Consider the following 17,903-nt stretch of genomic DNA (forward strand, 5'->3'; position numbering starts at 1 on the left):
CATAAGTTGGTAAGTTGCAGAACTTAACCAAATATGAAGGAAAGCTATGTCACACCCCGACCACGTAGAACATACCAAACGTGGCGGAAATGTCGGGGAGTGTTGTAACAGAATTAATTGTTTCAAATCCATGGCAATTGAAGTACCGTTTTATTGATCAAACATGAAAGTTTACATTGTTTAAACCAGAACCAAATAGTACATAACATAAATTAACTAGTTCTTGTCTCGTTTTAAGTCACTAAGGCACAGGTCCGCCTAAGTATATCTTGATAGTCCTATGCATCATCTCCTGAAAACACATGTGAAAATAGGTACGTCAGCATAAAAATGCCTGTGAGATATATTGGTTTTGTGAAAACGGAATTCATGACTTATGTTTGAGAAAATGTTTAGTCATGAACCTTGTAATTTGCTTTGTCTTGTAAATCATTTGAAAAACGATAAGATCAGATGATATGTATAAATAAGAGAACACTGTATGGTTAAATGAATAACCAAGTAAAATGAGTTTGTATAAGATAAGTCGTTTGTAAAAAAATGTCTTGTGAAGAATATGTTATTTGTGTAAAATGTAATGTATCTAAACTGAAATGACTTGGATAACGCTACGATATGTAATACTATACAAGCATTTATATATAGTAAGTACCAGCGGCGTATCCACCATGTTTGTATCATATTACATACGCCACGTTACACCAACCATTTACCCAAACCATCCACCATGTAAATTGTTCATGTATAAACCAAATGTCAAGTGTTATTGTGTAAACCATGTCGAAATGTCTATGTTCAATGTAAACCACCAAGTATGTGTATCAATGTCAAAATGTTTATGTTCAATGTAGATAATGTAATGTGTACCCAAAATATATCTTGTATAGTAAGCGAGATGTATCAACTCAACCATTTGTAAAATGCACAAAACAAGGTGTTGAAGTAAAACATGGTTTAAATCAACGTTATGTTTCGTGGAAAAATGCATGCTCTACTGATATAAACATTTGTACGGTATTGTGAAACAGGCATACATCCAAGCCTTGAGACTGTGGCGATAAACCCTTAAACAACTTAAAGGTTTATCTAAGTTATGTATATCGAATTCGGTCATTCCTTTCAATCCAAACAACCCAGGATTTCAAGAACGGGAGTTGTCAATTCCTATGGTAACACTACCTACTAACGAATGGCGTAGCTAATGTTAATGAATGTATTGTTCCATGTTAAACAAACCAAATGTTATACCAAAATGAAGGCATGTGATGTAAACAATTTGTACTAAGTATGCACACAATAGGCATAAATAGCATGAAAATGAAATGTGAAACAATGTACTAAGTATGCACATAATGGGCATACATAGCATGAAATGTAATGAAATCATGTACTATAAATGTACTAATGAACATAGCAAGTATATGAATGTGAAAACGGGAAAGCATGAAAGTAACAAGTAGGCACATGTGTTTCACCCCAAAACAGTTTGGAAAACAGTAAATGAGGGGTTCAATGTACTCACCTGAGATTGCTTTGAATTCCTTGTGTAATAATCACACAATGCTAGAGATCACGGGATATCAAACGGCACCTAGTAGGTAGCTATATTAATATACCGGACCAAAATCGGAAGGATCAGATAGTATGCGGGTTTGTAAACAAAACGAGTATGGAAACTCGTGTAATATGGTTTACCAAAGCCTACATACTAAAATGAAACCTAACCTAAGTGCTTACGGCCCATCACGACCCCTTTAGGTAGCTTATGCTACCTTAACGCGTCGTTCGCGTAGAACGCGTTTGGAACGCCTAACATCGTGACCACAAGGTATAACCTTGGAAGGTTATAGCTATGGTCACCTAATGTGTTTGGTCGGATCCTAATGATCGACCAAATGGGTCGGGTTCGAAAGTATAAGCGATGGTTTAGATCGCTTACCTTACGACCCTATATAAGCACTATACTAAAAGTGACGAGCTAAGCACGTTAGAACATGCTTACCTAAGTTTAGAAAACAGGTTTGGCATCAAAACAAACGGCCTTGATGCTCACGAGTAGTTTGGTTACAAAATACGCAAGAATGCGCATTTTGGCCGAAACTACGACTCGTCACTGAGCCTAGATAACGTGGTAATCAGTAGGTATAGTCACTACGGACTATAACCATCGTGATCACGCTCATGTTATGAAGTTCTAATGAACTTCGTGTTGACCATAGGCTGGTCAATGCAGAAAGTCAACAAAACGTTGACTTTCGGAATCAAAAAGCGAATAAAAGAACGAAAGAATACTTACGGAGGGTCCCCGAATGCTAATCTAGATCAAAGAGCTCAGGTATGAAGCAATGGCATCAACTTAGAGCATTTTGATCAGATTTTTGTGGGTTTTACATCAAAGGGGGTGGGTATTTATAGGAAAAGTAGAGCCGTTAGGATCGTTTCTTGAATATCGTGCCACGATGTTAAGCGTACACTTGTCAAAATGTTGTGGTGCCTTATCTTGACCCTTAGCTCCTAAGATTGTGAAAGGGTATTGCCCTTTGATGTGTTTGAAAGGCCAAGTTTGCAAGAAAGACAAAATTTTTGTTACTGAAGGGGCCATGCGGCCCGCATCATGATATGCACAAACTCAGGCGGGCCGCCTGGGCCTGTCTGATATGCACATACTTTCAGAAATGGCAGTTTTGGTCCCTGTTGCGTATTTAAGCCATTTCCGACACTTCTAAGCCCCGTAAAGCCAACTTTAAGGCCCTAAAATGATGCCTAAACATTGTGGACATGAAACGTGCTCAAAAATATGTCGGATGTTGGTTCGTTTGGCCGTACGAATGCGATGTTCGGTTAATTACGACGGAATGCGCATAAGCGCGAAAAACGATCCAAAATGCGTGACGAATGGATTTTTCTCATGCCAAACACTAAGGCATAATATAAGGATGCTTACATAAATTTTTGGACGTCCGGATGTATTCAGAACGTAAGTTATGCACTTTTTGACACTTTTAGTCCCTGAATGACCCAAAAGTTTATTTTAGCACACCGAACACCTCAAAGCCTATTTCTAAGCTATGTAAAGGATATTTATGGTATGTTTAACTTATGGTCTTGTTTCGGAATGTCTGTTACAGTTCAAATTGGCATACTTTCGCAGTTTGTCAACTTTAGTCCCTGTAAGCGATTTAACTTGATTTTTGCCATACCAAAGCCTTCAAAACTTATTTCTAAGTTATGTAAAGGTTATTTAAGGTATGTTAAGCCTATTTCACTATTACGGAGTGTTCATTGCATTAAACTGATTATATTTACGCATCAGTGCGTGTATAACCTTCCAGAAAGCGATTTAGAGCTTGAAATCGAACAAGAGTTGATATGTGCAAACGATACACATATGTATACATGTCCAATGTATGAAATACAATATTTCATTGGTTTGGCGTTTGTTTGATGGTTGAAGTGACACAGGTGTTAGAGTCTCCCCTACTTTAGGAAATTTCGTCCCGAAATTTAGTTTTAGAGGAAACTTGTGAAGAAAGCTGTGACGGTTTCGCTTTCAGACAAATCCATTGAACCCTTAGGTAAAACTCTAGGCCATGTTAGGATCCATAGCAAAAATTTCAACCCACAAAGTGAAGTCCTTGTAGTAACAAAACATGGAGTTTCGAACTACGGGCAGGAGAACGTTTCCCGTGAAGAGTTATCATAGGAAACTTGTGTGTGCTTGAAATCAGAATTGGGGAGTGTAAGGATAAATGACATTGGTCAAAATCCAAGACTTCTCCCGTATCACTACTCTTGTCACTATAGGTCTTAACACTTGACAAAACTTCCTGTGGTTTCTGTGCACTGAATTCCATAATTATGTAGGCCTCCATAATTACGTACTTCCTTGCACAGTCCGCACAGTTCATTTCATAATGCGTATGGGAAAAAATCAAACGAATAATCTCTTTAGCTAAACTACCCAAGAGAAATATTTAACTACATCAACGTAGGACGTCTTTAACTAGATTGTCGAACCAATCTATTTAACTTAGATCGACGTAGGATCTCTTTAACTAGACCACCCGAGGGCCTTTTTAACTATATCAACGCATGATATATTTAACTAGATTGTCGAACCAATCTCTTCAACTATATCAACACATATTGTCCTTAAACTTTGGAATAGTACTTTATAATCCAAGGGACTTAACTACAACGTAGAAGTCCATTAAGGATTTAAGATAGTACCTTTTTTGAATATCCTACTACGAATCCCTCATATGAAGGTATGAAAGATTCTACGAGGATTTGGATAGCGAATATCCAGAGTATACAAAAACATAAAATGCATGATAGAAAACACAAGATGCATAAACACATAGTCATATAACCACAAAGATTGTTTAACTTGATTTATTATCATTCTGTTAATTTGTTCTGCTAACTGTGCACATGTATTCAAAGCACACCAGGTATCCAATCAGTGGGTTTTGATTGGTGCTTTAAATATTTCTAAGAATCTAACTATAAAGATAATCTTAAAGAGAAAATTCGATTTCGATTCTAAGGAACCGAAATGATCAAATTTTGGTACATGAGGAATCCAATTAAGGACTCTGATTTGTATGATAATCATCCACAAGGGTCTAATTATGGGGATAAAAGATCCCATATGGATTTTTTTTAGAAGTTGAAGATGTTTCGAAACCTTGCACAGGACGTGTTTAAGTCAAAACACGAAGTAAAATGCTTATGAGGTTGTGATGCTCTATATGCCATGGCAACATATGGAGCGGAGTTTGAAAGTTAAATCTATGTATGAGGATAAATATTTTTGAAACTATGTATGTTTGAAGAAATCAGAACGTAATGGGTATGAAGATATCCTTGGTTATCTAAACAAGGATTCAAAGGTATAGCAGCACGATTACTCATAACGTCACTTTATTTCCTGTACTTCGTTTCTAAGAATAAAAACGAGTACTTAGAAATTACCAAGAAAGTCATGAGTAAACGCAAAAATGGGAAGAATTTTCACAAAAGTAGTATGCAAGGATCATAGTTCCTTAACGTAGGCATTATAGGGGAATGCCATTCATACTTGTAACCATACTTTTATATGAGAATTGTGAACAACAACTTTTATTTATGAACGGGGCAGATTGTTTTACATAACAAGTAAAATAGAAGAAACAAAAGCATAAGACAACAACATCTTCTAAACAGCCAATTGTTCATCCGTGGGTTAGATTTTCCTTAGCAAACTTTGGGCAATTTCTTTTGAAATGACCCATCTCGCCACAGTTGAAACAAGAACCTGGTAGGAAACGAACTTGAGCGGGATTGTTGCCAGCTTGGTTTGGTGCAGCTGTGGCTGTGCAAACTCTTGCTGTATGGCCTATAAGTCCACAAGTTTAGCATTTGCGGAACTTTACATTGACATGATGATGGAGGCTACATTGGTTGCACAAGGGTGCAGTTCCGTTGTATGGCTTCCTAGCAGGGGGTTGAGCTGGTTGGTTGGGGATGTCTCGACCATTGCGAGTGACCACGGCGAAGTTCTAAGAAGCCTTTCGCTTCCTTGACCTCTTAGGGGATCCAGTCTGTTCATCCATGGTCTTTGATTCCTTGATTGGTTTCTTGGCTGGTGGTGCAGGCTTGACTTCCGCTTCCTTTGGTGGCCCTTGAGTGGCTTCATTGTTGAGACGAGACATGGCAAAGCCTAATTCAACAGTCTTCAGAATTACTTCGCCTATCCGCTGGGCAAATTTGGCAGTCTGGTCGGATATTTGCGCATCGTTGCGATGGAGGGACATTCTGGAGGAAATGAAGGATATAGGAGGAAATAAATGAAATGTTATCGGTAAATAAAACAAGATGACAACACATAGAAATTGCGATCATTTGTTTGTTACCTAAGGCAAACAAATGAGACGGTGTCTAATCAAAGTAAGCAGGTCATATTAATGTATCGCGAAGACATGCTTTAGCCTATAAGTGGACACTCACCCCAAGAGTTCCCAGGTAAGAGTGACTGGTCCGATTATGTGGATTTGTACGAACACTCTAGCCTTAGACAGAAAACTCAGAGTACATGCATCCACTCTTCCAGATTGCACGTGTTCACACAATAAGACCCAAATTTTGACGAGGTTTTAAAAGCTCAAAGGGGTTCAAAACCATATAACAGAGGGTTCAAAACCTAGTAATCAATCATCCTAGAACAGATGATTAGTTTTCGAAGCAGTTTTGAAATTTATGTTCTTGTTGTGGTCGTCGCCTAAGGATAGGTGACGGTATTGTTTTATGACTAAACGCAAGTGAACTCGCGTTAGGGTCCTAGGAAGGTTATAGACTAGGTCAAAGCGTTACTAATAACCTAATTCCCTATAACCATTGGGTCTGATACCAACTTTTCTATCACACCCCGACCACGTAGAACATACCAAACGTGGCGGAAATGTCGGGGAGTGTTGTAACAGAATTAATTGTTTCAAATCCATGGCAATTGAAGATCCGTTTTATTGATCAAACATGAAAGTTTACATTGTTTAAACAAGAACCAAATAGTACATAACATAAATTAACTAGTTCTTGTCTCGTTTTAAGTCACTAAGGCACAGGTCCGCCTACGTATATCTTGATAGTCCGATGCATCATCTCCTGAAAACACATGTGAAAATAGGTACGTCAGCATAAAAGTGCCTGTGAGATACATTGGTTTTGTGAAAACGGAATTCATGACCTATGTTTGAGAAAATGTTTAGTCATGAACCTTGTAATTTGCTTTGTCTTGTAATCATTTGAAAAACTATAAGATCAGATGACATGTATAAATAAGAGAACACTGTATGGTTAAATGAATAACCAAGTAAACTGAGTTTGTATAAGATAAGTCGTTTGTAAAAAAATGTCTTGTGAAGAATATGTTATTTGTGTAAAATGTAATGTATCTAAACTGAAATGACTTGGATAAAACTACGATATGTAATACTATACAAGCATTTATATATAGGAAGTACCAGCGGCGTATCCACCACGTTTGTATCATATTACATACGCCACGTTACACCAACCATTTACCCAAACCATCCACCATGTAAATTGTTCATGTATAAACCAATTGTCAAGTGTTATTGTGTAAACCATGTCGAAATGTCTATGTTCAATGTAAACCACCAAGTATGTGTATCAATGTCAAAATGTTTATGTTCAATGTAGATAATGTAATGTGTACCCAAAATATATCTTGTATGGTAAGCGAGATGTATCAACTCAACCATATATAAAATGCACAAAAGAAGGTGTTGAAGTAAAACATGGTTTAAATCAACGTTATGTTTCGTGGAACAATGCATGCTCTACTGATATAAACATTTGTACGGTATTGTGAAATATGCATACATCCAAGCCTTGAGACTGTGGCGATAAACCCTTAAACAACTTAAAGGTTTATCTAAGTTATGTATATCGAATTCGGTCATTCCTTCCAATCCAAACAACCCAGGATTTCAGGAACGAGAGTTTTCAATTCCTATGGTACCACTACCTACTAATAAACGGCGTAGCTAATGTTAATGAATGTATTGTTCCATGTTAAACAAACCAAATGTTATACCAAAATGAAGGCATGTGATGTAAACAATTTATACTAAGTATGCACACAATAGGCATAAATAGCATGAAAATGAAATGTGAAACAATGTACTAAGTATGCACATAATAGGCATACATAGCATGAAATGTAATGAAATCATGTACTATAAATGTACTAATGAACATAGCAAGTATATGAATGTGAAAACCGGAAAGCATGAAAGTAACAAGTAGGCACATGCGTTTCACCCCAAAACAGTTTGGAAAATAGTAAAAGAGGGGTTCAATGTACTCACCTGAGATTGCTTTGAATTCCTTGTGTAATAATCACACAATGCTAGAGATCACGGGATATCAAACGGCACCTAGTAGGTAGCTATATTAATATACCGGACCAAAATCGGAAGGATCGGATAGTATGCGGGTTCGTAAACCAAACGAGAATGGAAACTCGTGTAATATGGTTTACCAAAGCCTACATACTAAAATGAAACCTAACCTAAGTGCTTACGGCCCATCACGACCCGTTTAGGTAGCTTATGCTACCTTAACGCGTCGTTCGCGTAGAACGCGTTTGGAACGCCTAACATTGTGACCACAAGGTATAACCTTGGAAGGTTATAGCTATGTTCACCTAATGTGTTTGGTCGGATCCTAATGATCGACCAAATGGGTCGGGTTCGAAAGTATAAGCGATGGTTTAGATCGCTTACCTTACGACCCTATATAAGCACTATACTAAAAGTGACGAGCTAAGCACGTTAGAACATGCTTAACTAAGTTTAGAAAACAGGTTTGGCATCAAAACAAACGACCTTGATGCTCACGAGTAGTTTGGTTACAAAATACGCAAGAATGTGCATTTTGGCCGAAACTACGACTCGTCACTGAGCCTAGATAACCTGGTAATCAGTAGGTATAGTCACTACGGACTATAACCATCGTGATCACGCTCACGTTATGAAGTTCTAATGAACTTCGTGTTGACCATAGGCTGGTCAATGCAGAAAGTCAACAAAACGTTGACTTTCAGACTCGAAAAGCGAATAAAAGAACGAAAGTCAACAAAAACGTTGACTTTCAGGCTGGTCAATACTTACCGAGGGTCCCCGAATGCTAATCTAGATCAATGAGCTCAGGTATGAAGCAATGGCATCAACTTAGAGCATTTTGATCAGATTTTTGTGGGTTTTACATCAAAAGGGGGGGGGGGGGTATTTATAGGAAAGATAGAGCCGTTAGGATCGTTTCTTGAATATCGTGCCACGATCTTAAGCGTACACTTGTCAAAATATTGTGGTGCCTTATCTTGACCCATAGCTCCTGAGATTGTGTCAAGATAAGGCATTGCCCTTTGATGTGTTTGAAAGGCCAAGTTTGCAAGAAAAACAAAATTTTTGTTACTGCAGGGGCCATGCGGCCCGCATCAGGATATGCACAAACTCAGGCGGGCCGCCTGGGCCTGTCTGATCTGCACATACTTTCAGAAATGGCAGTTTTGGTCCCTGTTGCGTATTTAAGCCATTTCCGACACTTCTAAGGCCCGTAAAGCCAACTTTAAGGCCCTAAAATGATGCCTAAACATTGTGGACATGAAACATGCTCAAAAATATGTCGGATGTTGGTTCGTTTGGCCCTACGAATGCGATGTTCGGTTAATTACGACGGAATGCGCATAAGCACGAAAAACGATCCAAAATGCATGACGAATGGATTTTTCTCATGCCAAACACTAAGGCATAATATAAGGATGCTTACATAAATTTTTGGACGTCCGGATGTATTCAGAACGTAAGTTATGCGCGAAAGTGCAAACTTATGCACTTTTTGACACTTTTAGTCCCTGAATGACCCAAAAAGTTTATTTTAGCACACCGAACACCTCAAAGCCTATTTCTAAGCTATGTAAAGGATATTATGGTATGTTTAACTTATGGTCATGTTCTGGAATGTCTGTTACAGTTCAAATTGGCATACTTTCGCAGTTTGTCAACTTTAGTCCCTGTAAGCGATTTAACTTGATTTTTGCCATACCAAAGCCTTCAAAACTTATTTCTAAGTTATGTAAAGGTTATTTAAGGTATGTTAAGCCTATTTCACTATTACGGAGTGTTCGTTGCATTAAACTGATTATATGTACGCATTAGTGCGTGTATAACCTTCCAGAAAGCGATTTAGAGCTTGAAATCGAACAAGAGTTGATATGTGCAAACGATACACATATTTATACATGTCCAAAGTATGAAATACAATATTTCATTGGTTTAGCATTTTTTTGATGGTTGAAGTGACACAGGTGTCACAAGCTATGATTTCATGCGCGTTAATCTGCCTTCGTCTTAACCTTGTTTAGCTTTTTTGCTTGGCCCTTCATCTTCGCGCGTGATCTGCTTGATGTCTTTACGCACATTTTGAACCAGGTGGGTGAGTTCTCCACTCTTTAATGCTTTCTCCATTTATGTGCGGAGATTTATGCAGTTGTTTGTGGTGTGTCCATTGTCTTTATGGTACTCGCAGTAAAGGTTTGGGTCTTGTCCTCTTTTGTTCTTCATCGGCGGTGGTGTTTTGAATTGGTAGTCTTCAGTGCTGAGTACCTCCGCCGGTGTCTTTGTGAGAGGAGTCCACTGCCTTTCGCGGTTCTCTTGTTTAGCCTCCTTTTGTGCTGCGAGCTTGTTAATTGTTGCATGGGCATCTTCGGATTAGTATGCACCTGAAGCTGAGTCCTTCCAGTTTTTCTTTAATTTTCTACCACTGTTCCCACTCATGTCTTGCGGACGGTTTTGTGGTAGTGGTGGCCTGTTGGAGCTTAGATTACGCTCTGTTTGAGCATAGACTTTGGCAGCGGCCATTAACTTTTCCCAACTTTTTGGCAGGCCTTCTGTTCCTGACAAGACATTTATCATATCATCACACCTTACCGTGTATTTGAATTGCGCGCGGATTAGGTACTCGTGTACATCGCCGATTTCTAGTACCTCCTTGTTGTACCTTGTTATGAAATATTCTAGGCTGTGACAACTCGAAATCTAGAACCTTTCGTTGTGTCTTGATGTAGCTTGCTTGTATGTTATGTGATTAGTTGACCGATTGAACTTAATGATAAACGTGAACCTTTTTACATGATATGTGCTTGTTATGTGTGCATTGTATATATTTATATGTATTATAAGTGAACCGAGAACCCAACCCGAGAACAAAGAACCCGACTCGAGACCATGAGGTCTCGAGTGAATAGTGACCGAATGGGCCTTTGGGCCGAGAACCTTTGGCCGGTTGGGCCTTTGGGCCGTAAACCCCACCCGAAACCCATTAAGGGTGCAACACTTGGAACTTGACTATATATATACCACCCTTAGCCATTCTTGTCATTTGTTGAACATTAGAACACACACACTCTCCTATTCTCTCTCACTTAAACTCTAGAACACAAACACTTCATCATTCTCGGATTTGGACTTGGATCGGCTCACACACACACCCGGTTGGAAGCTTTACACACACCCTCGAAACCCATTAACCGGTTAGTGTTTTTAATGTTTATGGTTGATTTTTGTTGTGATTGGTGATGTATGAATGTTGATGATTCATGTTATGCTTAGTGTTTGAGTTTGATGGTTAAGTTGTTCTTTTTATATGAGATGATTGTTTATCAAGAAGCTTGTTTGACGAAATAACCATTTGTTGTCAAAAGATGAAACTATATGCATGGGTTATGATATCTTGTGTTAAAAAGAGTTTAAACTACTAGATTTGATGATTCATGAAATCGGTTTACATATGTCATGAAATCGGCTTAGAATAGAGACAAGCTTGTGTTGTTATGCTCAAAAGTTTAATGGTTGTTCATAGTTTGGTTGAATAAGTGTTAAAAATGTTATGATCTTGATGAATATGGTTTTGAATATATGAAGAACACTTTGAATGATAGTTGAAGATTGAAAACCCTTGTGATTTTTGATCCATTTTGACTAATAGCCTGATTAGGAAAACTGTTAGTGGAATTCTATTGGTTATTTCCTGATTTAGGGCCTGATTACATAGTACCATTTGGCTGACCACATCTGCATCAGCACCTGAACGTGAAAATGACAGCATACCGACTCGCAATCAACCAGTTGCGACTCGCAACCACAGCGTGATGACTCGAGACCACGCGGTTGCGACTCGCAACCATAGCAGGACAAGCCGAGACCACAGGATACGAGTCCCGTTGCGACTCGAGACCTCAGCATGATTAACCGAGACCACGGTTGCGACACCGGTTGCGACTCGCAACCACCTGAGATCAGCACACACAGCATGACTCGAGACCATGCTTGCGAGTCCGGTTGCGACTCGAGACCACACCTTTGGGCCTTAGTTAATGGGCCGGCCTTGTGGACTTCTGTGTTAACTGTTATTACGTGTTTGGGCCTAAGTAGTTGGGCTGAACTTGTGAACCGTATGTGCTACTGCTGATTAAGAATACTGTGAACTGTTAAACGTGTTTGCCCTACGTGTTAAACATACGTGCATTGCTGGCTTGAATCTGATTATAAGTGATATCCGTGTTAGGACGTAACTGACTACTTGCGACTTGATTGACTTTCTGTGATTAACTGCCGAGCAAACCAAGGTGAGTTCACACCCTCTACAAAGCATGGGATTCCCTGGGTTGGGAACGGGGTTAAGGAACGTGGATTCCTCGTCCTCCTTGGGTAGGACGTCTGTGGTTCAGGAATGTGATTCCTCGTCCGGATGGACGGATAAACGTACTAGACTAAAACTCTATCACGAAGTCCCTCCTTTTTTGTATCGACTAATCGCCGGGCCAATGGCGAGCGGGTCATTAGTTAGATAGCGCTATTTAGGTCTGACAAGCCTCACACCGTGCCGCAGAGGACGGGCGTGAACTAATGGATCTGGGGCACGTCAATGATGATAGACATTGATGTTTTCAGGGCACATAAACATGACTACAGTCAGCAGTCGATATGGTAACGAGTCTAGTGTACGCATGGGGTAGCCCCCACGGCCGAAATGCGTGATAACTACATGGGGTAGCCCCCACGGCCGGAGTGCCGGAGTAACTGGGAATGAACATGTCACGTTTTAAACTATGGGGTAACCCCCACGGCTGGATGCCAGCTAAAGTAAACTGTTTTCGAAATAACTAAAACGAACACCCAACCGTGAACTCACTCAACTAGTTGTTGACTCGTTACTACATGCTTTGCAGGACCATAGGTACTCAGCTGGAGCTTGCATGGAGGAGGATCGTTGTGGGACAGGGATTGCTACAAGACTATGTTAAACTTGAAACTTTTGGAACTTATGTTATAACTTTAAACTTATGCTTCCGCTTGCAACTTAACTTGTTTGTTTTGAAACACCAATCGTATTGGTTAAACTTTTATGATCATTATATGCTTGTTCAGTATGATTGGTGGCTGGATCCTGGTCAGTCACGCCTCCAAGCGGTAGTACTCCGCAGGTGGGATTTTGGGGGTGTGACAGATTGGTATCAGAGCCATAGGTTATAGTGAACTTGGTTTTAATAAAGGAGAAACGTTTTTTTGTTAAAACCAGACTATAACCGGTTTAGTGCTCAACGGTCCACAACGACACTTCGCTCCTCATGCAAGGCTCGACACTCTAGGTAACATGATGTATGTATATTGCCTACTTGTTAGTTACATAGTACATTGCTCATGGTATGCTTGATTAGTATAGCTACTGTTGTTTGAACACGTGCGTGCTTACTCTGTCTTACTATCGTACTTTCGCGAACCTGTCTCACACGTATTGCTCTTATTATGAAGAACCATGTCTGGACGCGTTAACATGACACAAGCCCAGTTGACGGCTTTGATCAACGAACGAGTTGCCGCAGCACTCGCAGCTGCACACGCAGGAGGTATATCCTGCAGTCCGAAATTGTTCTAGGATCATTTGGATCCTACTCTCGTGAACCAACCTTTGTGTTAAACTCTGTCTTTCTTTCACCTACCTTAGGTCAGTATGCTCAGGCACCGGTGTGCACTTTTAAGACCTTTATGGACTGTCGACCCACTACTTTTAGCGGAACTGAAGGAGCAGTAGGTCTCCTACACTGGTTTGAGAAACTGGAGTCTGTGTTCGAAATGTGTGAATGCCCTGAAGCGCGCAGGGTGAAGTATGCTACTGGTACTCTCGAGGGTTTGGCTCTCACGTGGTGGAATGCTCAAGTGCAGATGTTAGGGTTGGTTGCTGCCAACGCCACCCCATGGGAAACTTTCAAGGAAATGATCAGGGAGGAATACTGCAGTCGTGACGACATTCACAAACTGGAAGATGAGTTCTACAATCTTAAGATGTCGGGGTCAGAGATTGAAGCATACACTAAGAGATCGCATGAGCTTGCCTTGTTGTGTCCTACTATGGTGGATCCTCCGTATAAGCGAATTGAACTCTACCTCAAGGGCTTGGTGCCAGAGATCCAAAGTCATGTGACTTCAGCGAACTTGACTACTATCCAGCAGGTTGTACAGTTGGCTCACCGTCTTACTGATCAGGCGGTGGAGCAGAACAAGTTACCGAAGCGTATAGGTGCTGCAACTACTTCTGGTGCTTCTAGTGGGGATAAACGGAAATGGGATGGAACTTCAAGCAGGGGTTCAACTTCAGTGCAAACTCAGTCTCAGCAGAGAAAGACGGATGATCACAAGAGCCCCAGTCAGCAATCATCCGGTGGTCAAAGTCATGGTGGGTACAAAGGGAATCACCCCAAGTGCAATCGTTGCAACCTACACCACAGTGGGCCATGCACCAGGGGCAACTGTCATCGGTGCAACAAGCCTGGTCATGTTGCAAAGGATTGCAGGAGCGCATATCCCGTCAATCAGAATCGACAGCAACCTCAGCAGAACCAGCGACAACAGCAGGGTAACAACAAAGGGTGCTTTCAGTGTGGAGCTGAAGGCCACTTCAAGAAAGATTGTCCCTGACTGAACAACAACAACAACAACAATCAGGGGAATGGTAACAATGGAAACAACAACAATGGTGCTAGGGGACGAGTGTTCGTGATTGGTCAAGGTGAAGCAAGGAATGATCCCAACGTGGTGACGGGTAAGTTCCTTCTCGACGACTTTTATGTTACAGTCTTATTTGATTCGGGTGCCGATACTAGCTATGTGTCACTAGAAGTTAGTAAGATGCTTAAGCGTATTCCTACACCCCTGAGCGACAAGCACACTGTAGAGCTAGCTAATGGTAAGAATTTGGAAGCCTCACACGTGGTCAAGGGTTGCCAGCTTATTCTCGCTAACCAGACCTTCTCTATTAACCTTGTTCCTATTGTCTTGGGTAGTTTCGACGTTGTCATTGGGATGGATTGGTTATCCCAAAACCGAGCAGAGATTCTTTGCAACGAGAAGATCGTTCGTATTCCTGGTTTAGGTAGTGAACCTCTCATGATTCGTGGCGACAAGAGAAGTGCTGTTGAGAACATCATCTCTCTTCTTAAGGCTCAGAAATGCTTACGAAAGGGCCACACTGCGATTTTGGCTCTAGTTACGGATACCACAGAGAAAGAGAAGAAGTTAGAAGATTTTCCCGTTGTACGCGACTAACCTGAGGTATTCCCTGAGGAATTACCTGGTCTTCCGCCCCATCGCCAAGTCGAGTTTCAGATTGAACTAGCTCCTGGAGCTGCGCCTGTAGCCCGTGCACCTTATCGATTAGCGCCATCAGAGTTAGAAGAACTCTCCACGCAACTACAAGAACTCTTGGATAAGGGTTTCATTCGTCCTAGCTCATCGCCTTGGGGAGCCCCAGTACTTTTTGTAAAGAAGAAAGATGGTACCTTCAGAATGTGTATCGACTATCGCGAACTCAACAAAGTGACTGTGAAGAACCGTTATCCTCTACCGCGCATTGACGACTTGTTCGACCAGTTGCAGGGGTCGAGCTACTATTCGAAGATCGATCTGAGATCGGGATATCACCAGTTGAGAGTTCGAGAAGAGGATGTCTCTAAGACGGCCTTTAGGACTCGATACGGGCACTATGAGTTTTTGGTCATGCCGTTTGGGCTGACAAACGCACCGGCAGTTTTTATGGATTTGATGAATCGAGTGTGCAAGCCGTACCTGGATAAGTTTGTTATAGTCTTCATCGACGACATCCTGATCTATTCTAAGAGCAAAGAAGAGCACGAACAGCATCTACGACTTATTTTGGAACTCCTTCGGAAGGAACAGCTTTACGCAAAATTCTTGAAATGCGACTTCTGGCTTCGTGAAGTCCATTTCTTAGGGCATGTGGTGAACAAGGATGGGATTCACGTTGATCCATCCAAAGTGGAATCTATTAAGAACTGGCCTGCGCCCCGCACACCAAAGGAAATTCGCCAATTTTTGGGATTGGCAGGTTACTACAGGAGATTCATTAAGGATTTTTCTAAGATTGCGCAGCCTCTCACCTTGCTAACGCAGAAAGGCGTTGTTTATCATTGGGGAAATGCACAAGAGTTAGCTTTTCAGCATCTAAAGGATAGACTTTGTAGTGCACCTATCCTTTCACTGCCAGAGGGCACAGACGATTTTGTGGTTTACTGTGATGCATCAATTCAAGGTCTTGGTTGTGTATTGATGCAACGAGATAAAGTCATAGCCTACGCCTCACGACAACTCAAAGTTCACGAGAAGAACTACACTACACACGATTTAGAGCTGGGAGCTGTTGTTTTCGCACTTAAGTTATGGCGGCATTACCTGTACGGAACCAAGTGCGCCATCTACACCGACCACAGAAGTTTAGAACACATATTCAAGCAGAAGGAACTGAATATGCGGCAGCGACGATGGGTCGAGCTGCTGAATGACTACGAGTGCTCTATCAGGTATCACCCGGGCAAGGCCAATGTTGTGGCAGACGCCCTCAGTCGAAAGGACACTGCGCCTAAGCGCGTAAGAGCTTTACAACTCACGATACATTCTAGTCTACCTTCGCAAATACGAGCTGCTCAGATAGAAGCACTGAAACCAGAGAACGTTAGAGCTGAAGCCCTACGCGGGTCAAGGCAACGCTTAGAACAGAAGGAAGACGGTGCTTATTATGTAACAGGACGCATTTGGGTCCCGCACTATGGCGACTTACGAGAACTTGTGATGGATGAAGCGCACAAATCTCGCTACTCGGTACACCCTGGTTCGGACAAAATGTACCACGATATTAAGACTACGTATTGGTGGCCTAGCATGAAGGCCCACATAGCAACTTATGTCAGCAAGTGTTTGACTTGTGCGCGAGTCAAGACAGAATATCAGAAACCCTCAGGCCTACTCCAACAACCAGAGATACCACAATGGAAATGGGAGCAAATTTCCATGGATTTCGTTACTGGCCTACCTAGATCACAGCGCGGGAACGATACTATCTGGGTGATCGTGGATCGACTCACGAAATCCGCACACTTCTTGGCAATCAAAGAAACAGATAAGTTCTCCACTCTAGCGGAGATATACCTCAAGGAAGTTGTTTCGAGGCACGGGGTGCCCACCTCTATTATCTCTGATCGAGATGCACGTTTTACTTCGGAACTGTGGCAGGCAATGCACAAGTCTTTTGGCTCACGTCTTGATATGAGCACAGCGTATCACCCACAGACGGACGGGCAGTCCGAGCGAACTATTCAGACATTAGAAGATATGCTTCGCGCTTGTGTAATCGACTTTGGCAACAGCTGGGAAAGGCATCTGCCACTTGTGGAATTTTCATACAATAACAGCTACCACACCAGCATTAAAGCTGCTCCGTTTGAGGCATTGTACGGACGTAAATGCCGGTCACCCCTCTGTTGGGCAGAAGTGGGGGATAGTCAAATCACTGGTCCAGAACATGTGGTAGACACTACTGAGCGGATTGCTCAAATACGACAACGCATGGCGGCCGCTCGTGATCGTCAGAAGGCTTACGCCGATAAGGGCAGGAAACCACTTGAGCTCCAGGTTGGGGAGCGGGTATTACTCAAAGTTTCACCCTGGAAGGGTGTGGTTCGTTTTGGTAAACGCGGCAAACTCAACCCACGATACGTTGGACCTTTCGAAATCCTTGAGAAAATAGGCAAGGTGGCCTACAGACTGAAATTACCAGCAGAACTCGGGGCAGTTCACAACGTTTTCCATGTGTCAAATCTGAAGAAGTGTCTGTCAGATGAGACGCACGTAGTTCCTCTGAAGGAACTCACGATCGACGAACAGTTGAAATTCGTCGAAGTACCTGTCGAGATCACGGACCGGGATGTTAAGGTCCTCAAGAGCACTAGAATACCTCTTGTTCGAGTTCGTTGGAACTCACGTCGC

This window comes from Helianthus annuus, chromosome 12 (genome assembly GCF_002127325.2).
Source record: "Helianthus annuus cultivar XRQ/B chromosome 12, HanXRQr2.0-SUNRISE, whole genome shotgun sequence".
Taxonomy (NCBI): Eukaryota; Viridiplantae; Streptophyta; class Magnoliopsida; order Asterales; family Asteraceae; genus Helianthus; species Helianthus annuus.